The sequence below is a fragment of the Thermobia domestica genome, chromosome 18 (genome assembly GCF_964235325.1).
Source record: "Thermobia domestica chromosome 18, izTheDome1.hap1.1, whole genome shotgun sequence".
Classification (NCBI taxonomy): Eukaryota; Metazoa; Arthropoda; class Insecta; order Zygentoma; family Lepismatidae; genus Thermobia; species Thermobia domestica.
This window is the reverse complement of record NC_137471.1, coordinates 91,991,181-92,015,118: the sequence shown is the minus strand read 5'-3', so window position 1 is coordinate 92,015,118 and position 23,938 is coordinate 91,991,181. Positions and strand designations below refer to the sequence as shown.

Here is a 23,938-nt window from a genome sequence, read left to right as displayed (position 1 = left end):
ACAATGTTATGCGAACTGTAGCGTCTGGCATATGGATTATATCTCTGTTATTTGACGTGCACAAAAATCGTTCTAGAGATTCGTATATGTTTCTCCGATTTGACTAACTCAGGCAGACAGACATACAGTTGTAAAATGCCTGGCATACAGTTGTAAAATTTAATTTTAAAAAAAATAAAATAAAATAAAGATTTCTTAAAGTGAGCAAAACTGCACAAACTTTGGTGTAAGTTTTGTTTGAATCAGTTTCTGACGAACTTCGAGTGAACATATTTCTCAAATGAAAATGATCTGCACTGAAAACGACGTGAAACAAAACAACAGTTTATCAACGGAAGTGGAACTACGAAGGGTTACGGACCAGGTGTGAAAGTGAAATAACCCCTCGATACAAACAATTACCCGCATGGAGTTACTCGCCCTTCTCCCTCTCTCTTCAGTCTGCCTATCCTACGAACTCAGATAAAAACGCGCAAGTAAAGCGTCCTTTTCAATATTTTTTCTTAAAGCACCGCAGTATGTGTTCTGCAGTCAGCAAGAAAACGCAAGAGTATGTAAAAGAAGAATATCGATTTTTCAACTCAATTTCCCTGGTCTCATGTCCATTACACTAAATCATGCAACCTAATCTACTATTCATTGGTCTCCAGAAATGGTTGAATTTCTTATTCTCCGCAACGCAACACGTACTTTCTATGACAATTTTAAGAAATGCAACGAAATAAATGTAAATATGGTTATTCATAAGTTTGAGCTTAATGTATTCACAAATCTCGAGGCTACGCCTTCCATAATATATTCAGAATAAAAAACAATCTTCTTAATCAGTTCCGTTCCTTTCAAACAATAGTCATATTCCTTCCTAATTTTTGCGAACACTAGAGGAAACCAAGTTGAATTAAAGATTTCATTTTATTTCGAACATGAAAAAAAACAGCCGGAGCTGGAAACGTAGTGCTGTATTACAGCCCCCTACCCCAGCAAAACCTGAAATAAATTGAGATTTTGCTGGTAGACCTTTGAATAACTTTTGTTAATTCAGATCAAATATTCATTAGGCATCTGTCTTCGTCCAAGGATGAGCGTGGCGTAGTTGAGTAAATGGCTTTATTAATGGCTATTTTTCAATTAGTTCTTGCATTTGCTTGACAATGTATGAGACGTTGATCTATAGCTTAACATGGGAACCGAATCGGGGGCACGGTGTCTCCGTTGTAGAGCGTTCATCTCTGGCGCGTGAGGTCCCTGGTTTGATCCCAGTTCGCACCAGGTGGGCTATGTAGTTGTCGGATCCTTTCGTTTCCTCCCACTTTATTCATTCCACCATTGCATTCCTTTCTCATCATCACCATCTCCTTTAGTGTAGCCGGCATAATCGTGGGACGTAAAACTGAAAGAATTCATTTCATTTCATGGGAAGAGAATCCGGGCCTGATACGCCAAAGAAGTAACGTACGTAACTCCAAACACGCGTAATACAAAACCACGCGTAACTTTTAATATCAAAATGGTAACTTACCAAGTCTATTCTTCATTTGGGATTAAGAACAAACAGTGGCGTATTTACGATTTTGTCTCGGGGGAAGGGGTGGCTTGGCTAACTTTGTTCCTGGAAATGTGAAAATTCTGCAAGATATTTCATTTACTTTCATATAGTAAATATAATTTCGGGAGGGGCTTAAACTCGGAAATACGGCACTGGGAACAAATAACATCAAATTTAACCTAATTTATTACAGGAATTGCATCCTCGTCAGCCCTTATTTGATAATATATACCGATGAAGCAGTTAGAATGTAGCAATCGATTCCGATACAAGCAAATTCTCTGCACCATATACTATAGCACAGCACACTCACAGAGAACATTAAGAAATGGGGCCGACATGTTTTCTATTTGGGCTAACTTTTGTTCACCTTACATTCACACTAGCGCCGTAACTTGGAACCTTTCTTGGAGACAGGAATTTAATATTTTGGCTCGTAGAATAATATGAAATCGGAACTCCTTTGAAATATATGAAATATGAAATTTGGCCCCCGCAGAATACAAAACCTTAATAAACATATTTATTACTTCTAGGTGTCTAAGTTGGCATTTACTGAAGTAGGGTCCAGATTAAATTTATACTTTATCTTCAAGGGCGCCGATTTCTCAGTATATCTGGGGGGGGGGGCATTCAGATGCAGAAAAGCATATATGAGGATTTTAAAACAAATAGCATTCAAATTATGCCAAATATTGTAAATTTACAAATGCAGTAAGGGGACCTACACGAGCTTTGGGGGGGGGGGCCTCGGCCCGTCCGGATCGGTGCCCTTGCTTATCTTAGGGAAATATATTTCGTTCAGATGGTGCAGCAGCAACAGTAAGTTAAGTTATCCTTAGTTCTTTGTATGGTGCACCAATTTCATGCTCCACAATTTAAACCATGGGACAATATTTGACACATCTTAAAACTTTAAGAAATAAATGTAATTTCTGGGGGATCTAACAGTAGATATTTTACTGAAATGGGCCCAGGTCACATTATCATTTCATTTTAAATTTCCTTCTTTTTCTTTTAATTGTTGGTAAAACTATCCTATACGTTCATGTTCGTATCCCATCATATAGAGTAAAAAAGAAATATTCTGAAGTTGCCTCCTCTCGAACGGAAGAGACCCCTGCCCCTCACAAGCTACGGCACTGATTCGTACATACAAGTTACGGCGTATGTATGAGCTGAAATTTTCAGGGAGTTGACCCCCCTTAGTTACGGCATATGTATAGTGACGGCATAGACATCTAGCGCTGAATTAAAGGGAAAAAAGCACTAATTCATTTTTCGTATTTGTTCACACACTGAAATTATTACCATTCCAAACCCCCGTCCTGGTTCATGGTACTTGCTGGCTCAGTGGTAGAGAGCTTCTCTGTGGCGCATGGGGTCACTGCTTCGATCCCCGGTCAGGTAAGTTTGCGATGGACAACTTCGTGTTCGTGGGTTTTCTCAAGGTACTCCCGTTTCCTCTCGCTTTCTCATTTCACCAATTTTTCCATCATCATTCACTTTCCTTAATCATATAAATTAGAGTATGAGAAAAATACGAATTCAGAGGGAGTCCTGGGAAAATTCCTCTCTTTGAAGTAAAATTTCCCAGGAGTAGATTCTGAGTACTTGAACAAGTCAATCTAGAAGCAAAAACTGTATAGGGCTATACAAATCTCACCTTCTCCAAATGCCACATATTTCCCCATCTGTCCTAAATCGACCCTACTGTTTCAAATTTTAGTGAACGACTTAAAGGAAAATATAAAAAATGTTGGAGGTAAACCACGTAATATCCACAAAATGCTATGAAATAAACCAACAACCGTTTCCATACCTCTCCTTATAGACCAGAAAATATGGATACGCATTTTATGACGCCATAATTGTTGGACACCCAAATTTATAAACTACATGAAAAGTCTTGAAATTATTAGTTCATATAAAGTATTTTGTATATACTACCTACACTTGGCTTACTTTCTACATTTCCGATATTCTTCATTGTTCATTTCCGATATTCTGTTTGTTTTTCACTAAAATTCGGAAACTTTGATGTCACAGAATACAACCTTCAGCACGAGTATATGACTAGAAAAGAAGAATGATAACTACAAATGAATTGTCATAGTGGAAGATGAGTGAGAAAATTCACAAGTAACAGAACCCATATTTGAATTTAACGTCCAACGATTATGCCTGTGAGGCTAAGGGAGGCAATGATTACAGCAAGAAAATGATGGTGGAAGAATTAGTGGAATGAGAAAGTGGGAGGAAACTGGGGGTACTCCAAGAAAGCCCACGAACACGATGTAGTTCACCAAAAATGTAATTGACCGGGGATCGAACCTGGGACCACACGCACCAGAATCCCAAGAAAATTTACAAAGATGTTGACCACTATAAGTTCACGCGGACGGGCATCGAATCAGGAATTATGAACATCAGAGACGAACTCCCCCGTCACGGAGCCTTTGATACCATCAATTTGTCAAATGACATGAATATCAAAGTAGAACTAAATATTTCCTGAGAAAATCCATTAACATAATTAATTATATTCAGTAGTGGATCTAGCCCGTGGCCGGGGGCAGGGTTGTGCCGTGGAAAATCAGCGCCCGGGGCGAGAGTATACGACGGCGCCCCTATACATATATTTCAAGCAATCTTTCCTTTCTTTTTTTCTCCCGAATTTTTCACCCCCCTTACTTCGACGCCCGGGGCCGTCACCCCGCTCGCCCCCCACGGCACGGCCCTGGCTGGGGGGCCTAGGCTCCCCAGTCTTTCAATGACAAATACAATTTAAGGTATTATTTACATATTTTTAAAAGTTTATAGAAGACTCATAATATATCTATCATAGTCTGAGTGTTGGCTGCCCCTTCCCCTGATTTTGCCTTCAAGATCCACCAATGATTATGCTTCAAGGAAAATTTAGTGCAACTAGGATTCGAACCGCGCTCTAAGAAGCTCATAACTAAACCATATATCCTATCCATGTCCCTTATTTTTATGTACGTATTTGTAAATATTTATGAGTCATCTGATAGAAAGGTATAAGGGTACCGCAGTATACAGTACATATACACTCAAATAAGTAAAGCATTTTCATTGCTGACTAACGCGGGTTAGATAAAGACTGATACTGCCAGTGGCGTATTTAAGGGGGGCTATCGGGCTCAAGCCCCCCCGAAATAAATTTGTTATAAGCATAACTTGATTAAAATTTATCGGCACCCAAAACGAAAAACATAAGTGCTTATTCACGTGTTGTGCATAGCACCTCCCCGAAACAAAATTCTACATACGTCACTGGATACTGCATTAATATGTATAAGATCAAACATAATAATAATAATAATAATAATAATAATAATAATAATAATAATAATAATAATAATAATAATAATAATAATAAACAATCTTCTCAGAAGGCAAGATTATCACTTTTATTTCCTAAAATTACTTAAAACATAAATCGACACTTACCTTTACATGATCCATAAAAGAATCCTCTTCCTGAAACTAATCAATATTGATGACGCTAAAAATTTTTTAAAACAACTCACTTCCGGAAGAAGTCACAGTAACCAAACAAAACAAAACAGATTTTTTATTTTTAAAACAATAATTTCACTTTTAGTTGAGTACGTGTGTTCACAACAGCAACTTCGAAAACTAAAAATCCAGGGACAAGCAGTGTTAGTAACTTATTCACATGCGAATGAACTTCACTGGTAGGTATCACTTTGTTTTCGGGAAAACAAAAACACCAAACATGTCACAAACTTATGTCATTATACAAGAAACACGTTTCATCAATGTAAAAATAAAATAACTTATCCATAAATTAAAACTGCTCAATTATTAATTTACTAAAAACACACTATAAAGGCACAATAACTTATTATCGTCGGGTGAATAACAGAAACGTCAGCAACATCTGTGCGCGGTCACAAGTCTCACTCACACAAGCAACACCAACGAGAACACCTTCCTTACTTCAGTACTGTTACATGCAAACAACTGAGTGCCGTGAAGTGTCTTACCTGTTCACGCAAGCAAGTACCGCTCATCCAGGAACCAATCAACTACGTTCGTTCAGAATCACATGGGATTGTGTTTGGCTCGGCCGCCAATGGGAGAATAGCCTGCGGCAGTAATGTCGGTCATAAGAAGGAAGCAGCTAGCAGACGAAATAAGTCATACGATGACTCCACAATGTTGCCAAGCAATTTCGCTTTTTCCTTTTTTACAAAAGGATGAAATACAAGAGGAAGCTTACTTCAAAGCGCATCTGTTTACACTACATGTTCTGCTCATACCGATTTTACCTTTTCGTCACGAATTTGAAGCAGAAAAAAGCAACAGTTACGAGCCTTGAGTTTACTAATTTCGTGTGATTTTTTTTTCTTTTGCAGTAACCATCTGAATTATTAATGTAAAAGCAATATTTATAAAACACAAGTAACTGTTTATACTTGTGTTTTAGAAATATTGCTTTTACATTTTAAATTTGGAGATACCATCTCTTTTTAGCATTAATGATAAGTGATAGCTACAAACAGTGTAACATGAATCTAAAACATCCTTCTGGGCGGGAAACTCGGGTTCGATTCTCGGTGACAGTTCGTGGTTCTGATTCCAAGTTAAGCTATAGATCCATGTCCCATATAACTTCGACGCTGAAAAAGGGGTACGTTAAACTGCAAATCTATCAGTCAACCACATGAGCTACCATACTACCAGGGCCGGCGCGAGGGGGGGTCGAGCCGTGCTAATGCCCAGGGCGGCAAGTCTAATGGGCGGCAAAATTTGATAAAGAAAAGAATACTATCAAAATATAATGTTTCGTAATCGCCACAAAAATGGGAAAAATAAACTTTTCACCTGAGAATGTCATTGAACTTACTTCACTCACATTCAGGAAAATACTCACTTAGGAAATTCAGAGCATACCCTCTCATTTTCAATTATCAAACTATTAGCCACAGGTATCTCAGGTTCAATATTTCGCTTGCAGCGGCGTAGATAAGATTTTCAAATAGAATGAATAAGATGATTAAGGTGTCTTTTATATTTTTGTTCTATTCAGCAATGTCCTAACGTTCCACACTCCGAATTGAGACCTACAGCATCTACAACGACTAGAGACATTTAAGTTCTAGCAGCGAGCTTTTAACCAATTTACAAATTGTTCATTCCGAATATAGGAAATCGTGCAGCATATTTTTTCTTGAGGTATCCAGAAGAGAACTTAGAAATAAATTTCCGAGCCTTCTGTGTTGTTTGCAGTAGTCATTCATTAACCCTCGTCGTTAATGGTGCAGGTACAGCATCTCAGTACGTCGTTTCATTTTATTATTTTTTTGTGTGTAGTTAAAAATTTTTTTTTTTTTTTTTTTTTTTTTGCGTCAGTTCAACGTTGGGCCACGCTAAAGGAACATATTGGCAGTCTCACTTCAAAATCATTAAGCACCACAAGGTGGGAGAGCCGAATTGATGCTCTGACTCCAGTTAGATATCAAATTGGGGAAGTTTAGGGTGCCTTACTTCAAATAAGTAACCACAATAGAAGAGATAGAATGGTCACCCACAATGCTCTGTGCATAGCAAATCAGCTGCGTGACTTTACTTTCCTTTATTCTTTCGTTGTCTGGTATGACTTTTTACTCCACATAAACATAGTAAGCAAAAATCTCCAAAGCATTGATTCTCATGTGTTGGATACAGTCAGGTTTCTTAAAAATATATCTGAGTACTTTAAAAGGAGCAGAAATGATGCAAAGTTTCACTCTTACTTAGTTGATGCGATGGAGTTGGTTTTAGTATTGGTATAGGTGATCCACGAATAGATAATACAGTGCAAGCTCGAAGTCGAAAGAGGAAGAGACAGTTTCAGTACGAGGCAGAGGATGATGCTACTGAAAGTCCACAAACAAGATACAAGATCGATTTTTATTACAAAGTTCTAGACGCGATTGTGTTAGCTTTAAGAAAAAGGTTTGAGCAACTTAAACATCACAGCGAGTATTTCGATTTTCTTTGCGATATAAGTAATCTTAAAGATATGCCACTTGAACTTTTGTCTGACAAGTATACTAAACTTGCCAGCCTTTTAACACACGAAGAATCGAAAGATATTAACCACAGTGATTTGAAAGACGAACTGAAAGTGTTATCCGCTATAATTAAGGGGATGTCTACCCACTTGCAAGTGTTTCAGGATCCCTATAAGATAACACGTAGATATTTCTATGTGAATATTTAACAAGATATTGCACTTACCGTCTCAAAATTTTCCATGATATTTTCCAACAGCAATACCTATATGTTCATGGTTTCTGTTTTTGATTTAATGCCCCAGATCAATTTAGATTAATTATAATGTATACTTCCGTTTACACTTGGCAACGTAGAGGATAGAATTTCTCCAGGAATTGAGAGCTCTCTGCTGAACCTCTAGCCCTAATAGTCTTCGCGTCACGTGGTAGTGATTTATGAGCGCTTCTGGCTAAAAACAAATGTTGTCTCTGTTTCTTCCTTTTTTTTTTTGTCAAAAACTTGTTTTGGGCAGCTTTGTCCTCAGTTTTGTCCACTGCCTCTATCGAGATAGCAGTTATACAATGGAGATCGTTTGCAGATCTCATAGCAGATAATGTAACATTCTTTGAAGAAACTCGAAGACTGACATACGAACCGCGTGATAATTTGGGTAGGGAATCTGGAGCGTTGCAATTTTGTGTTCTGAAGTCCGCCTTATCACACAAGACGAAATGACCATAAACAAGAGACTTGTGAAGGAAGAAGGAAAATGTTCTTAGTAATTGTATCCAATTGTTTCCACATTTTTCACCTTTTCCCCCGAAAGATCCCTTCAAATCGTCCTGGAGTTTCGAAATTTGAGTTCTGGGTACCAAAATACATCGAATCAATACCCTGGGGTCCAGTGCACAGAACTTTTATTTATTTTGTGTGGTTGTGTAATAATAATAATAATACTGTATAAGGAAAAGGAATGAAGACGTACTAAAGGAAGCTAATGAAGGACGACAGATCATGAAGATAATAGGAAAAAAAAGAAACAGCATGCTTGGACATCTTATTCGGCACTCCGATTGGATCACCGTGTTGATAGGGGAAAAGGCAGAAGAAAAGGCAGAAGAAAAACCAGGAAGTGGAAGATCAAGGATAGAAAAATCTATAAGTTTTACGTCCCACATTTATGCCTGGTAGGTTAAAGGAGCTAGTGATGTTGTGAAAAGAAGGAAATGCTGGAATGCAGAAAGTGGAAGGAAACGGGAGAACCCCGAGAAACCCCCCACACATGGTGTTTGTCTTCCACAAAGTTCACTTGGTGCGAGCTGAGATCGAACTAAGGACGCCATGCATTAGAGGTGAACGCTTTACCACTGACCCACCGCGGCCCGACCAGGGATAGATGCAGTTACGAAGAAGAGACCTTATCAAATTATAAAATAGCTCTCCCAGGGGAGAGAAAAGTTTTAAAATTTCCTTCTTGCGCATCAACCTATGATTGAAGTGAGAAAGATTATTATTGTTATTATTATTATTATTATTATTATTATTATTATTATTATTATTATTATTATATCGAGAATGTACTTCTGGGTTTCCTCCTTAAAAAATACACACACTATTTCCAATTATGGTTATCCTACTTTTTACAAATTTGTCTTTTTTTTCCTCTGTCTTTCATTCCCATCATGCGATGGGTGGGCCATAGAAGGTGACGCCTTTTCTGTGGCCAGAGTGATCAAATTTGTCTAATTCAATATTGGTTTAAATAGTATTAGTTTTCAAGCTACATATATGAGTTCTTTGACTAACTGAATAGTGCACGCCCCTTCTGGCTCACTCGCCACTATTTAACATTAAATTTCAGATGCCTTGATATACTTGCATAAACATTACGTAAAAGGTTATTCAAATTGATATCAAGTTTTTCTGACATTTTTATATTACGCATATCTTTCTTAATTTGCATTACTCACATTACCCCAGAGAACGAACAAATTTTAGAGTTCTGGTTTGAACTTCTCTTACAATAATAAGCAAATATACGAGGAACAAATTTACCATTATTGACCATTATTGGGGAGGAGATTTTCTGGACTAGGAAGGAATGTGTGCGAGTGCAGAGCAGAGGTCTGCACGGGCCGGAATTTTCAGCCCGGGCCCGGCCCGTGAATTTACAATGTGAGGCCCGACCCGAGTCCAAAATATGTCTTAGCATTTAGGCCCTAGCCCGGACTGAGCTCTGTGATAATCAAATGAGCCCGAAATAAGCCCGAATTGCAGAAACTTAATTATTAATGCAAATTCGTATTTTTATTTACAGCAATTCGAGGTTTGATTTTGCAGTTGTGTTTTAAAAGTCCTCCAGAAAGAACGGTGCAATTTGTATCGTTTTACACTATATTTACAAAGGTAGGCCCGAAAAAGTCCGAGAAATATGGTTGTATATTTAAAAATTTACAGCCCGAACCCAGGGGCGTCATTTAGGAGGACAGGGAGAGGCATTTGCCCCCCTCCCGAGTTTGAGATTTATATAATTTTATCAATAGCATAGTAGTAAATCAGTGAAAAACGCGAAATTTTACATATATCAAGGGGTCTTGGCCCCCCAAGCCAAATCTGAAATGACGCTACTGCCCGAGCCCCTCCCGGGCCCGAAGTGATACATTCTTTGTAGGCCCGAGCACGTGCAGACCTCTAGTGCAGAGGCGTTTCAAGTGGTGGGCGACTGCCCACGGCCTTGCATCTTGAGGGACCTCGCAAAGACCAACGAGCCTAAATCGATTTAGCATTCACTTTTGTCGATGCAACAATAGAAACAAATATGAATTCGGACTTAATTACAGAAAAACAATACGCTTCAAACTAACTTTTCATCTATTCGTATATATTAGATCGCTAGCATACGCGACAGGCGGCGAGTTTATTTTAAAATTGCAATAATGAATGTGTATAAGTCTTTATCGTTGAGATGAATTGTTTTCGATAAATTTTATTATAATTAGCAATTTTTAAAAAAGGGGGCAGGAAGGACTCGTAAACCTTATTCGCCTTTTGTGCAGATGGTATGGTAAAAATCAATACTGGATAATGAAAGTGTAAGTGTAAAGGCTAATATGGAACAGAGAAACAAAAGAGAACTTCTTCAGAAGGGAATTGGGAGGGGAGGGGATGAGAGTACAATGCTGTGACACTTAAAATGCGTCTTGATTTGTATACTTCAACAAACTTTTCTTATTAGATTACGCAATTTCTAGTTTCTTACTCCGATTATTCAAAGTATTCAAATGTTCTCGGAGGGAGTGACCGCCCCTCCCTTTAATCCGTCCGTGGTGTCATTCAGTTTGGCTTTTCGCTACTAATTTAAAGTGCTTTCCGAAACAAGTTGTCTTCTTGTGACAGCAGGGGGTGGAAGAAACAAACAAACCGTGAAAGGAAGAAAGAAGTGGTTTTGGGCTCTTCCAGCCCAGACCATTCTAACCACTGAGAAGTGAGAATCACAACGTGATTTTTCTGGTAAGAGCGTCCTTTCAAAAGCAGCTAACAAGCAAACAGATGGTCAGCCCTCTCCCCTCTGCAGCATACTTTTTATTCTCTGTTGCCAAACTTACTGAAGAATATATTGCAATTAATCTAACGCATGTAACGTAAATTGGAGACCGTGGTTGGATTTATATGGGTCTTGTGTATTTGTATTAAAAATTTCAAGTTATTACCTGCAATACTTTGTTAGAAATTACCATATTAAATTTTACATGTTATCAAATGGAGAGTTAGAAACCTAAGCGGAGATAGTAGAAGATCCCCTTAAGCCTAAAAGTTCACCAAAAGGGACTTCAAAATTAATTAAGGAGCATGACTTTGCTCGCAATGTCAGTGTTGCTCTTAGGATTTTGTTAATCTTATCGGTAAGAGTGACAAGTAGAGAAAGAAGTTTTTCGAAACTTAAACTTATTAAAAACTATCTACGTTTTTCAATGTCTGAAACAGGCTTGAGCTATGTGGTCTAGCGATATCAATAGATCACGAATTGGAAGAAACATGGACTACGCGAATGTGATAAAGGAATTTGCTCATATCAAAGCAAGAAAAATTTCTTTCAATTAAGATATGTTGAATTAATGTATATCTATTGTGTTTTAGTACATTATACGGCTTAAGCTAATCACTTAGTTTTGCCGTTAAAAAAAATGGATTCACTATATTTTCTTCATGCACAATACTTCATTGGAAACACCTTTCAATATATAATAAGCTTAAAAAGTAATATTCTTGGTCATGACTAAAACATATTTTTTTAATTTTTTGCATGCGCTACTGTATATCACAGATATAGAGCGAAATCGAGCATACTCAATATTGTGTCATATATGGAGTCGTTTAAATATTACGTAAGCATTCGAGAGAGGTAGTTCAATTTTGTTTATTTTATTTTATTTTTTTAATTTCATATATGTTTCTAATGGAGTGTCTTACTTTTTCGTGACACTTCAACGTTTTCTGTCTAAAATAAGGTTTGCGGATTAAAGGGGCGGCATTTGAAAGTACGGCCCAGGGCGGCAAAACTGCTAGCGCCGGCCCTGCATACTACTGGGTCTCGAACTAGGTCTCTCACACTTCTTCTTCTTGTTCACCTCAACCATAGGTTGGTGGGCAACATGGAAATTTTAAAACTTTTCTCTCGTTTGGAAGAGCTGTTTTATACTTTGATAAGGCCTCTTCTTCTAACCGCATTCTACATATTATATTCTTGGTCTTCCTCTTCCTGGTTTTCCTTCTGCCTTTCCCTCTATCAGCACAGTGATCCAATAAGAGTGTCGAATAAGATGGTAAAGCATGCTGTTTCTTCTATTTCCTATTATCTTCATGATCTGTCGTCTTTCGTTAGCTTCCTTTAGTACGTCTTTATTCATTTTCCTTTCGGCCCATGAAATGCGCATCATTCTGCGCCAACACCATTTGAAATGCTTCCAGCTTGGATATTTCAGCTTTTCTCAATGGCCACGTCTCTGATCCGTACAGCACCACGCTTCATACTAGTGTCTTAATAAATCGTTTACGAACGTCCAGCGACTCATTTCTTGATGTTAGTAGTTCTCTTTTTGCTCCTATTGAATGTTTAGCCTGTGCTATTCTGGAACTTACGCCTTTTTCTTCTTCCGTCCGAGTTCCTTCCTAAATAGGGAAACGTCTTAACGTCTTCGATTTTATCTCCATCTAGCCATACGTTTGCCCCTTCCTGTCCTGCTCTTGTGCACTTTATCACTTTCGTTTTCTTCTTATTTATCTTCATTTTGCATGTTTTTTTTTTTTTTTTCAGTTGGTCGTTCAACTTTGAAAGTGCTTCCTACATGTCCTCATCGTTCTCCGCTATCAATGCTATGTTATCAGCAAACTTTATTGTGCTAGAAACCCTCACACTAAAAGCTAAATACCGTATTTAGCTATGTAGATGCAATCATCCCTTTAAAAGATCACTTCAGAAAAATCACGCAACTTCAAAACTAATGAATTAGCATTGGCTAAACAACCAGTAAATTGTTAGAAGTATCTTTCCAGACTGGTAGTTATCTCTTTGCAGTGTTATGATCAGGAAAATCAAATAGAAAACATAACTTTATTTGGTCAAAATTCTCAAATCATTATTGTTATTTAATACAGTATTAGTGTTGCTTGCTCATGAATCCAGATTTAGGGTTTAGAAATTATATTTCTGGGTTTTCGACATCTATGGCCATGTTAACCTGTCACACATGAGGGATGGCGTCCCTCCGCGATCACACTATCCGAGGAAAGGGAAGGAAGAAAGGATTGGAAAAGGAAAGAACCGGCCCGGGAACCACTCTAATAGCACAATTACATAGCAGGCATATGCCTATCATGTTCCCTCAGGTACATGGGAATGTGTCCAGTATGTGCCGAGAGAGAAATCACATGGATGGCAAGTGATAGTCACAGTCTATGTCCGCCCCTAAGCACATGCCTGACATGTACCTGGGGAACGTGCCTAATGTGTTCTAGGTATGTTCCCCACGCCATAAGCGTCAATGAACCACAAAATTACTCCCCCAAAATATGTTAAATCGCCTATATGCGTAATGTGTTTATATTAAGATGAGTCTAAAAAACACTTTAAAGAAGTAAAAAAAAAAATGTACCCCAGGGTGGGCGCAAACCACCAACCTTTGGATTACTAGCCTCGTGCTCTTCCGACTTGGCCACGGAGGCGATGAAGAGAACAGCGCTTGTAGATGAATAAATTGTTGAGGTCTTTTGAATTTGGATATTGAGAGTGCCCCTTTAACCGCGTATATTCGACGATAACCGTTTGGGATCAGATAAAATCTTCTCGCCTTGTAATTTTATAACAAAATGACGAGTGTCTATTTATTTGCTTCCATATTCACTTTCAAATGATCGGCGACAGTTGCCATCTTATAAAGTTGATGCGTGTGTTGCTTCTAGTACACAATCGCTTAGAAAAAAAAAAAAGCAACAAATGCATCAAATGTGGAAGATGAATTTAGAACACCTAAGTGTAGCATGCCTAGCACATCTTGTGCTGTTAGGGTATCTGAAACAGTATGTACCTAAAGGACGTACCTAGAACATGACAAATATATCTCCCAAGTGGCGATATAAAAACAAATGACTGTTAGAGTGCGAAACTGAGCCTGGTATATAAATGCTGTATTTGTGGTACATAGTTGCAAATATCAATTAAGTGTAACAAGTACCTAAAACTGTAGGTAGATGAAGTACATACTTAGCACATGAATATCATATGTCCCAAGTGTCGGGTACCTAAAAAGTAACTTGGATACCTAAATGCCCCTTGCCTAGCACATTTTGTACTGTTAGAGATATGTTAGGTACCATCCCTTGTATGAATCAGGAAAACCTGAGAAAGCTTTTACACTTTTTCGAGTGATTGTCCCTACCGGCAATCGAACCCAGGACATCTCGCAATAAAGATGAGATCAGAAATAAGGTTTGTTCGTCTCGTCTCTTAAATTTCGTAGAAGTTTCGTCTCGAATCTCGAAAAAGCTTTTCTCGTCTCATTTTGTAAATATATGTATAAAATTTATAACCTGATTTTTTTCTTAATTTCATCTAGATGTTATGAGAATCCTTTCACGTCACGACAAGTCCATCAAGGGTCTGATATAACAAGATTTATACCATATTTACTATTGGGGTATATATTGTGTCATGACTTGCGTATCTTTAAACGTTAATAAACGCTCTTTATTATATTTATATAATCACTTTATAAATGTACAGTTTTATAATACGAATCATTTAAAATCTAAGACGAGGGTGAGTTAGTATTACCTACGAGACTCGTGAAATTTATCGTGTAGTCTCGAAACCGAGGCAAGAATTATCATGTTTCTCGTTTCGTCTCGAATTTAAAAAGTACTTCGTCTCGTTGCCATCACTAGTACCTACTAATATTTTTTTTATCATTTACTAGAAACATATGCTATTATAAGAGCCTCTCAAGAATTTTAACACTACACTTTAAAAAAAAAAAAAAAGAAAAGAAAGAAAAGAAACAGACGCTTAAATTCAAGTAAATGTGGTAGATCTATTAGCTACAAAGTAATATATGCACGGAGAAAAATGCATAATCCAGTCGGCATGTAAATGTTGTTTTTACCAGGTTACGCGCGTCACCACATTAAGTAATGTTGTTTCATCAGTAGTACGATGTACACCACCGTCCAGCGAAAATTTTGTATTGTGGGACCACCATTTCAAATCTAGAATTTACGCCATACCCATTCCGACGGTGGTAACTTAGGTATATAATGTTGTTACCACCTTCCTACGAGTGTCTCCTCTTGGTTCTTTCTAAATCTGTGACTCCCTACCTTACGAGAGTGATAGTTTTTAACACGAAATCAATCATGTGAATGAAATTATCCAATGACAGCGAGTCTAGTTCGACGCCGAGCTCCAGACTTGGCATGGTGTTCCCACCTGCTGTACTTTTATACATGAAAGTACCCGCGTAAATACGATGTATCCACATGGAAATCCTAGTCCTTTTTTTCTCAGTGTGGTGATATATGGTTGGGAAATACATAATGTAGATATTAAAAATTGAAATCAATGATATCGTCACCAGTAATTCATCTGTCAGATCGTTTTCTGTAAATTTTAAAGTTTCAATGTAGCACAATTCGCCACTAGGGTATGCCCATGATAACTCACGTTGCGTAATGACGTATATTTTGAAGGATACTAACCACAATAAACTTTAAAACTCCGTTTTTTTTTTTTTTTTTTTTTTGAAAAAGGATAGCTGTCATATTTATACAAATAATTACCAGATATCGTCATTTTATATGATACAGCAAACCTAGGAGAAAAGAAAATACTATAGTAACTCACGTTACAATTTTTTCCCCTACATTCAGAACCTGTGATTTTTTAGTACATTTTCTTTTGTCCTGGCATAGCTATGTGCATGAAATTACTATGTAAGATAGGGACACATATAATTTAATTATGACAAAAATATTATATTTTTATTTACATTTTATGACTACTTATTTTAGTGGAATATGCACAGAGTCGGGTAACTCACGTTACGGTAACTGACGTTACATTTGTCAACGGTCTTTTATTATTAAGTATAAGCAAACACATTTATAATAATTTGAAATAAGCACAGTTTAATTAAGTTGAACATTGAACTTTACTTTAAGAAAAGGTTTCATCAGTTATATGAAATTTTACTTGGGATACCGACAGAAAAAAGTAAGACCTATGTAATAATAAATAAGGCTTGTATAATATAATCAACATTAAAACTTAGTAGATGAAAGGTAACCTACGGGAAAAATAAGAAAATAGTAATTCTCTGAAAAAAAAATTAATGATGCCAGCTACATACAACTATATTTTTTTTTATCAAAAGAACAACTTGACTAAAAATTTTAATTATATTTCTTTCATGAATTTTTGTCCCTATTTCCGTGGACATACCCACTAATATATTCGTGTTTCGACGTAAATATTAGTTAGTCTCTTTAATATAGTACACCGATTGGGTCAGCGATTAAGAAAGATCTTTCGCTCCCTTAAACCCCATGGTTGCTGATATAACAAAATATGGGTTTCTTTATTTTGTCTCTAGTATCCACTGTATGAGTTGAATTAAAATCGTCGTGTATCACTTGAGCACTTTCCCTACTTGGTCCCATTTCTTTATTTTACCTCACGAAAAAATATTTTCTTCTTTTGAGTACATTTTATGAAATAATTATTCTTATTATTACTTTTCTTTTATACAGATATTTTCATTTCTGGTCTTTAGGATACAGAAGATAATAAAAAGTGAATGTTGGTACTGAAATAGAAGAGAATTTCTGACCTCTTATAGGAAAGTGATGTTGTTTACGATATTCTGGAAATTTCTCGTCTTGTCTCAAAAACGAAACGAGAATTGACATGCTTCTCGTCTCGAATTTTAAACATGTACTTTTCGTCTGATTTTTAAGACGGTACTAGAAATTTCTTGTATTGTGGGTCTTGTGAGATCCCACTTTAAACTGTAGGTCTCGTCCTATATAACCTCTCTACTGACGTAGGACACACATACAAATCAATCAGCCAATCTATTTCCTGAAAACTTCCCTTGTCATTTTTACCCTTGTTTGTGTACCTTTTCCATATTTCAGACCCTTAACAATAATAAAAAAACATGTAATAATTAAATACGTAAGAAATGGATGTTACGTATTTTAAAGCTGGAAACATTTTGATAGAAGGGAAAGTGATTTTGTGTCACAGAAACAGATTTATAAATCAAACAAATAATTTCGCTTTTTTTTTTTTTTTTTTTTTTTAGCTGTGTATCATTCAAACATAGTTATATTAAAAGCGATGAGCTTCATATATTCTTGCAGTTATTACCAAACTAAGCAGAAAACTATAAAATGTCACTTGAGGATTCAGTGGCAAATCTATAAGGTGAAAACTGATGTGGCAGCCTGAACCCATATTTTGATAGTTATACTATATCTAATGTTTCAATAGAAAGAAACTACAACTGAAATTATATCTAATGTTTTAAAAATTTTCCAATAAAGAATAAAATACAATGCTTAATATAAACTTTCAAAAATATATCAATAATAGTCCAATTATTTACGTCGCTCAAAAAACTGGGGGCTAAGTCCCTCCAGCACAAAGATAGATCCGCCACTGATTCAGATTGGTCCTTTGGACAGGTTACATGCTTCTTCTTCTACTACTACTTTTTTCTTTTCTAAGTAAAATGTAGTAACTTCTAGAACAGACTCTACAAGACAAAACACATAAATAAATAAATAAACTAATAAATAAATAAATAAAAGTTCGTTCCATCTGTGACAGATTTTGCGAGTGGCAACGTATAAAAATATTATGGATGTGTCCTAAATAGCAACGGAAAACAAATTACAAATTTCTTTATGAAGCAATTTTATTGCAACCAGAAATGATAGGTTTTATTTTTGTTCCAATTTTATATTTCACCATCATTGTTTTGCTTCATTCTTTTTTCTTTTTCTAGAGAGGATGGTGCAGTACCAGGTTGTTACAACCTGGATATGGGAAGAATCATGCAGGCAATTTTCCCTCTGTAAGAGATGAGACGGCCTGTGAGAAAAGCTAACCCTGGTACCCATTCAATCAAACGTTTTTGATCTGCTTGTACAAATCAAAATGTATTCTGCTATTACTGGTAGATCAATTGGTGCACATTAAGCAGCTTCCACCAATTTCTTTGTTTTGACGTAAGAACTATTCTTTGTAAACGTTCAAATTATACGTGTGGCAGTCCTATTATACAGGTTGGCCAGAAAGTCCCTTTACAGATGCACTTATTTCATTTCTATATTAATAATACTTAATAACTGGTCTACTTGAAGGGTGAATGCAGTACTGATACACTAACTTCTGTATACGGATTGATCGAATACCAGAACGAGTGACATCCAAAACACTTCATAGGCAAAAAGGTTTCTTCTCCTACGTGATCAAAGTTTGACGACTTGGTGACTCCTTACCGAACCGTTAACGTAACTTATCCATCACCTGCGGCATATTTTTGTTGTTGGGCTTCCGTTCATGGACCCACAAACTTGATACTAAGCACTCCTTCAAAGAGAAGTCACTGATATATGGCATTGTTGCTCAACAAACACGGAAAGGCGAGACAATAAACTGGTCAACGAAGAGGCTTTCTTCTCCTTCGTCTGAGGCAGTCGCGTGGCAGTTACTGACAAGGAAGGGTCACGCAGTGGCTCCGCTGAGGTCCGAACGAGACAATTGTGTTTGCATTTGATATGTTATAACTAGATGGATCCCCAAAGTTATACGTGCCACCGAGCGGAATATCGTGAGTTACAACATATTTTGTAATGTAAGAACTACAAAGCTGGCAGAATATTTTCAACCGAATCATTTGTTCGGAAACGGTTGGGTAAATGGAAAACTCGGATAATATGTATCCCGTCATTTTCAAGGACACACTTTTTCAGATAAAAAAAAGTCTGCCCAGGGTCCTCGCAGGGTCCCAGATGGGGTCCAACTCAAAATTTTCAAATGGCAAGAAAGGTTAAGTAGCACATCGTTTGAAAGCTGTTGTAAAATGAAAGAAGATGCAGCAAGTCTCGACTCTCTTCGACAACCCCGTGCAAAATGGCGGAGGGTCAAAATGTAAACAAAAACTTAATTGAAAAGTCCATGGTCACCCCTATAAATCGGAAACGGTGGGACAGATGTGAAAATAGAAAAGGAATTATGGCATTATTTTCAAAGTACAACAATTTAAGTTAAAACGTCTTGTCCCAGGGTCCCCACATGGTCCCAGGTGGGGTCCAACTAAAAAGTTTCAAATGGCAAGAGGGGTTAAGTAGCTCATCGTTTGCAAGATTTTGTTAAATGAAAGTAGATGGAGCAAGTCACTACTCTCTACGACAACCCTGTCCAAAATTGTGGCGGGTCAAAATGTAGTCAAAAGCTTAATTGAAAATCTATGGCCACCTCGAATCCAAGATGGCCGCTTAAAACTTATGTCATTCATAATAGTACAAATCTAAATCTCTATTTTTCTCTATTATGTATTTATAAACAATAGGAAGACTAAAGAACAATTGAATTTTGATTCACTTCAACTATAATTTCATTCGGTAACAACACACATATGTTTTGTTCTTAATGCACTTTCATCGCGGTTCCCTCAACATCATTTACTTAAATATAACGAATATGCGATGAACACACAACTCTGACTTCCTCTAATTTTGTCATACGTAGTTCATGCATAAAGGACTTGCTGCACCAGTAGGTTGATGGCTCTATTGTAACGTATTCGTGACGGTTACATTTGTATGTCATTCGTTGGTTTGATCGCAATACTCCAAGCAATACCAAATATACCAAAAATAAATAAATAAATAAATAAATAAATAAAATAAAAAAAATAAAAAAAATGCAAGATTGGCGAGTAGTACCAAACCATGTGTAAGTCATTTCAGTACTTTGAGCTGCGTCAAACTTTGTTGGTTTAGTCACAGTATTCCAAGAAATAACATATTTATATACAAACTTATTTTTCACGCTGGCAGCCATATTGGATTACAGCAGTGGCGTAGGGAAGGGGAGGCCCGGAGGGGCCGGGCCCCCCAAAGAGGTCCGACAATGTACTTTGGTACTTTGTTTGTAATTTTTTATATATTTTTATGTTTATATATTTTTTTGTTTGTAATTTTTCTATATGTATCTGACACAGCACTTGCCCCCCCCCCCCCAAACACACATCCTGGCTACGCTACTGGATTACAGATTATACTCTTCGATATTTTGTGGATATTTACTATTAACCATAAACGTAAACACCACATTTCGCTTCTCTAACACCAGTGGTTTGAGCTGCACATGCGTTCGATACATACTACGGCATTTTGAACTCAAGACGTTTCGTTTTTGAACATTTCGCATCTTTTCGTCACCCATTGATCAACATTCATGCCAAATTTGGTTTTCCTAGCTTAAGCAGTTTGGTATGTCTATCCTTCCGATATAGGTTTTAAGCAGTCATCTTGGATTCAAGGTGGACATAGATTTTCAATTAAGCTTTTGTTTATATTTTGACCCGCCGCAAGTTTGAACAGGGTTGTCGTAGAAAGTCGAGACGTGCTCCATCTTTTTTCACTTAACAAGAACTTTCAAACGATGTGCTACCTCTCCTGCCATTTGAAACTTTTTAGTTGGACCCCACCTGGGACCATGTAGGGACCCTGGGACAAGACATTTTCACTTAAATCGTTGTACTTTGAAAATAATGCCACGCTTTCTTTCCTGTTTTCACATTTGTCTTACCGTTTCCGATTTGTAGGCGTGATCATGGACTTTTCAATTAAGTTTTTGTTTACACTTTGACCCGTCGCCATTTTGCACAGGGTTGTTGTAGAGAGTCGAGACTTGATGCATTTTCTTTCATTTTACAACAGCTTTCAAATGATGTGCCACTTAACCCCCCTTGCTATTTAAAAATTTTGAGTTGGACCCCGTCTGGGACCCTGTGGGGGACCCTGGAGCAATTTTTTTTTACCACAATAAGTTTGTCGTTGAAAATGGTGGGATACGTGTTGGCAGAGTTTTCCACTTACTCAACCATTTCCGAACAAATGACTCGGTTCAAACTATTCTGCAGGATAATTTTTTGTAGTTCTTACATTACAAAATATGTTGTAACTCACGATATTCTGCCCGGTGGCACGTATAACTTTGGGATTCATCTAGTTATAACATATCAAATGCAAACACAATTGTCTGGTTCCGATCTCAGCGGAGCCACTACGTGATCCTTCCTTGTGAGAAGCACTGTTGCCACACCAATTATCGGGATGGGAGGTTCAACTCTTAAATATCTCAACATCTTATCTCTTATGTTGTTATACGCATTTAGTTTGGGTGTAAAAGATATTTCTGGCCACCCACCCTGTACGTAGTTCGATAGAACGGTTATAATCGATCGTCTGTCCTGTCTGTTGACAAGTATCAGAGCAAACACGATGGGAGATAGCAAGAAAGGATTTAGCTTCCCAAGAACATAACCCTCTACTTAAACCGTAAGTGGTATAAGCAACATTTCCGGATTCAACATCGATCACCGTAGAACAAAAATAGGAATTGATAGTAAGATGCAGTTTTTTTTCTTTTCGGAGGGAGGTATGGATTCAGTGTCACAAAAATAATTTCCAGTTCCGATTTTTTCCCTCTATTGCAGTGATTCTCAAACTTTCGATGACGCGGATCCCCTGTTCATTCGGAAAGTGATCTCCAAAGTTATTTGAAATTTCACATAGTACAGTATTAAAACATATATATATATGATAATTCGAAAAGAATAAGATCAAGAAAAATAATGCAATAAGTAATCTATTCTAAAGTTATATAAATTGTTTCCATGTGAACGAAATTTCAGTTGAAAATACAGTTACTTTCAAGACTGAAAATTATTATTATTATTATTACTATTTAAGGAATTCCACTTGATAAACAATGTTCTCAAATGTGGGATCACTAATGTGATGAATGAAAGTCTTTCTGTTTTTCCATAATTACATTGAAATCTGAAATAAGTTTTGTTACTATCAATCTTAGTTCCGATTCCACATTGAGACGATTTGGCTTTAAGGTTTTAATACTGCAAAGAGCAGAAAATGTAAGTGGTAGGGAAAAGCATCAAATGTTGCAATGCTTTTTTAGACTACTCTTCATACTCACTACGCACACGCATCAAAAGCTACAAAGTTCATTTTCTTCTGAAAACTTTTTTTCCATGAAGTATCGCAGGATAGTTCCAATAGCTTTTCTTGTTCTATGTTAGAGAGATTCATACATTATATGTCATGGTTTTCTACGTTAGTGAAAGGATTTTCAATCCAACCATGCCCAGGTTGTGTGACAGGGAAATATTCTCCAAAACTTGCAGCTAATGCTTTCAAGTTTCCTACAAGTGTTTTGTGCATTTCAGCAGAGTTTTTCACCTGAAGCATCAATGAAATTCTTGAGCACTGGAAATGATGAATAGTTACTGTTTCGTACTCGTACTGCAGTTTCTTACTCTTAAAAATACTTCTTACATAACAGCTGTGAGTTTCATTTTATTAAACACATTTCAAAGTTTAGGCGTCACGGACCCCCTGGCTAGGTCCCGCGGACCCCCAGGAGTCCGCGACTCCACTTTGAGAACCACTGCTCTATTGCATTTCGAAGACGTAGAAATCTACTACCATTTCCGGTGCCAATATTGAACTCCATATAGCAAGAACAGTAAGAAATAGTGAATAATGGTGTTTTGATATGAATTCAGCGCCTCAAGAATAAGTTTCGTCTTCACCTTTTGTTCCTTTTATTCAAACCGGAAGTGATGGAAATTTACTATTTCCTGTTTCAACACTGATCGCTACAGTAAGAAAACAAATGAGTTTCTTTTCACAGTGTGAAACTAAGTTAGACTTCCAAACTATGGAATTTCAGTACTTAAACTTGAAGTAGTACATATATAGCTACTGGTTGCAGTAAATTAATAAGATCAAAGATAGAACCAATTCCTCGGAAGCTGAGTCCGTATCTAAAAACCATTACTCGCTTTGTCTTACTGTTCTCCTTCTATGTCGATGAAGGTTGAAACCGGAAGTCGTTAGTTTGAACCACTTCTGGATTGAATAGATGATTAAAAGAGAAGATAGAAGCTACTCTTGGGAAGTTGAATTGATTGCAAAACACTGTCTCGATATCTCTTACCGTTTTCGCTCTGTGAAAATTAGTATTGAAACCAAAAGTAATAGTAAATTTCAACCACTTCTAGTTTTGGTAGAGTGTTAGGAGCTGTGATGAGATACTGAATCGATTCCAGAAAACTGCTTGTCGCTATTTAATACCATTTTTGTTCTATAGTAATGAAGTTGGAACCAGAAATGGTTAATTTGGACCACTTTTGGCTTGAATAGAGGATTAACGAAGGAGATGGAACCTATTCTTAACACTTTGAATTAATTCCAGAAAAAAACTACATCTCGTTATGTCTTACTGTTTTTGCTCTGTGGAAATCAGTATTGAAATCGGAAGTAATATTAAATTTGAACCACTTCCGGTTTTAGTAGAATGTTACGAATTCTGACGATATGCTCTCTTGAAACGCAGAATCGTTTCCAGAGTATCGCTTCTCGCTATCTGTTACCATTTTTCTATGGTGATAACTTTCGAAACCGGAAATAACTAATTTCAACCCTTTCCTGTTTGAATAGAGACTTAACGAAGTACATGGAACCTATTCTTGAGACTCTCAATCAATTACA

General features: G+C 37.0%; 1 protein-coding gene across 1 annotated transcript in view; it reads right to left on the bottom strand.

Moving 5' to 3' along the window:
- Positions 1 to 5,567, bottom strand: part of RhoGEF64C (Rho guanine nucleotide exchange factor at 64C) — a gene marked incomplete in the record, with an annotated part of 487,653 nt that extends 482,086 nt beyond the window's left edge. Inside the window, 1 exon segment of the mRNA XM_081745923.1 lies at positions 5,021 to 5,567.
- Positions 5,568 to 23,938: the final 18,371 nt, after the last annotated feature.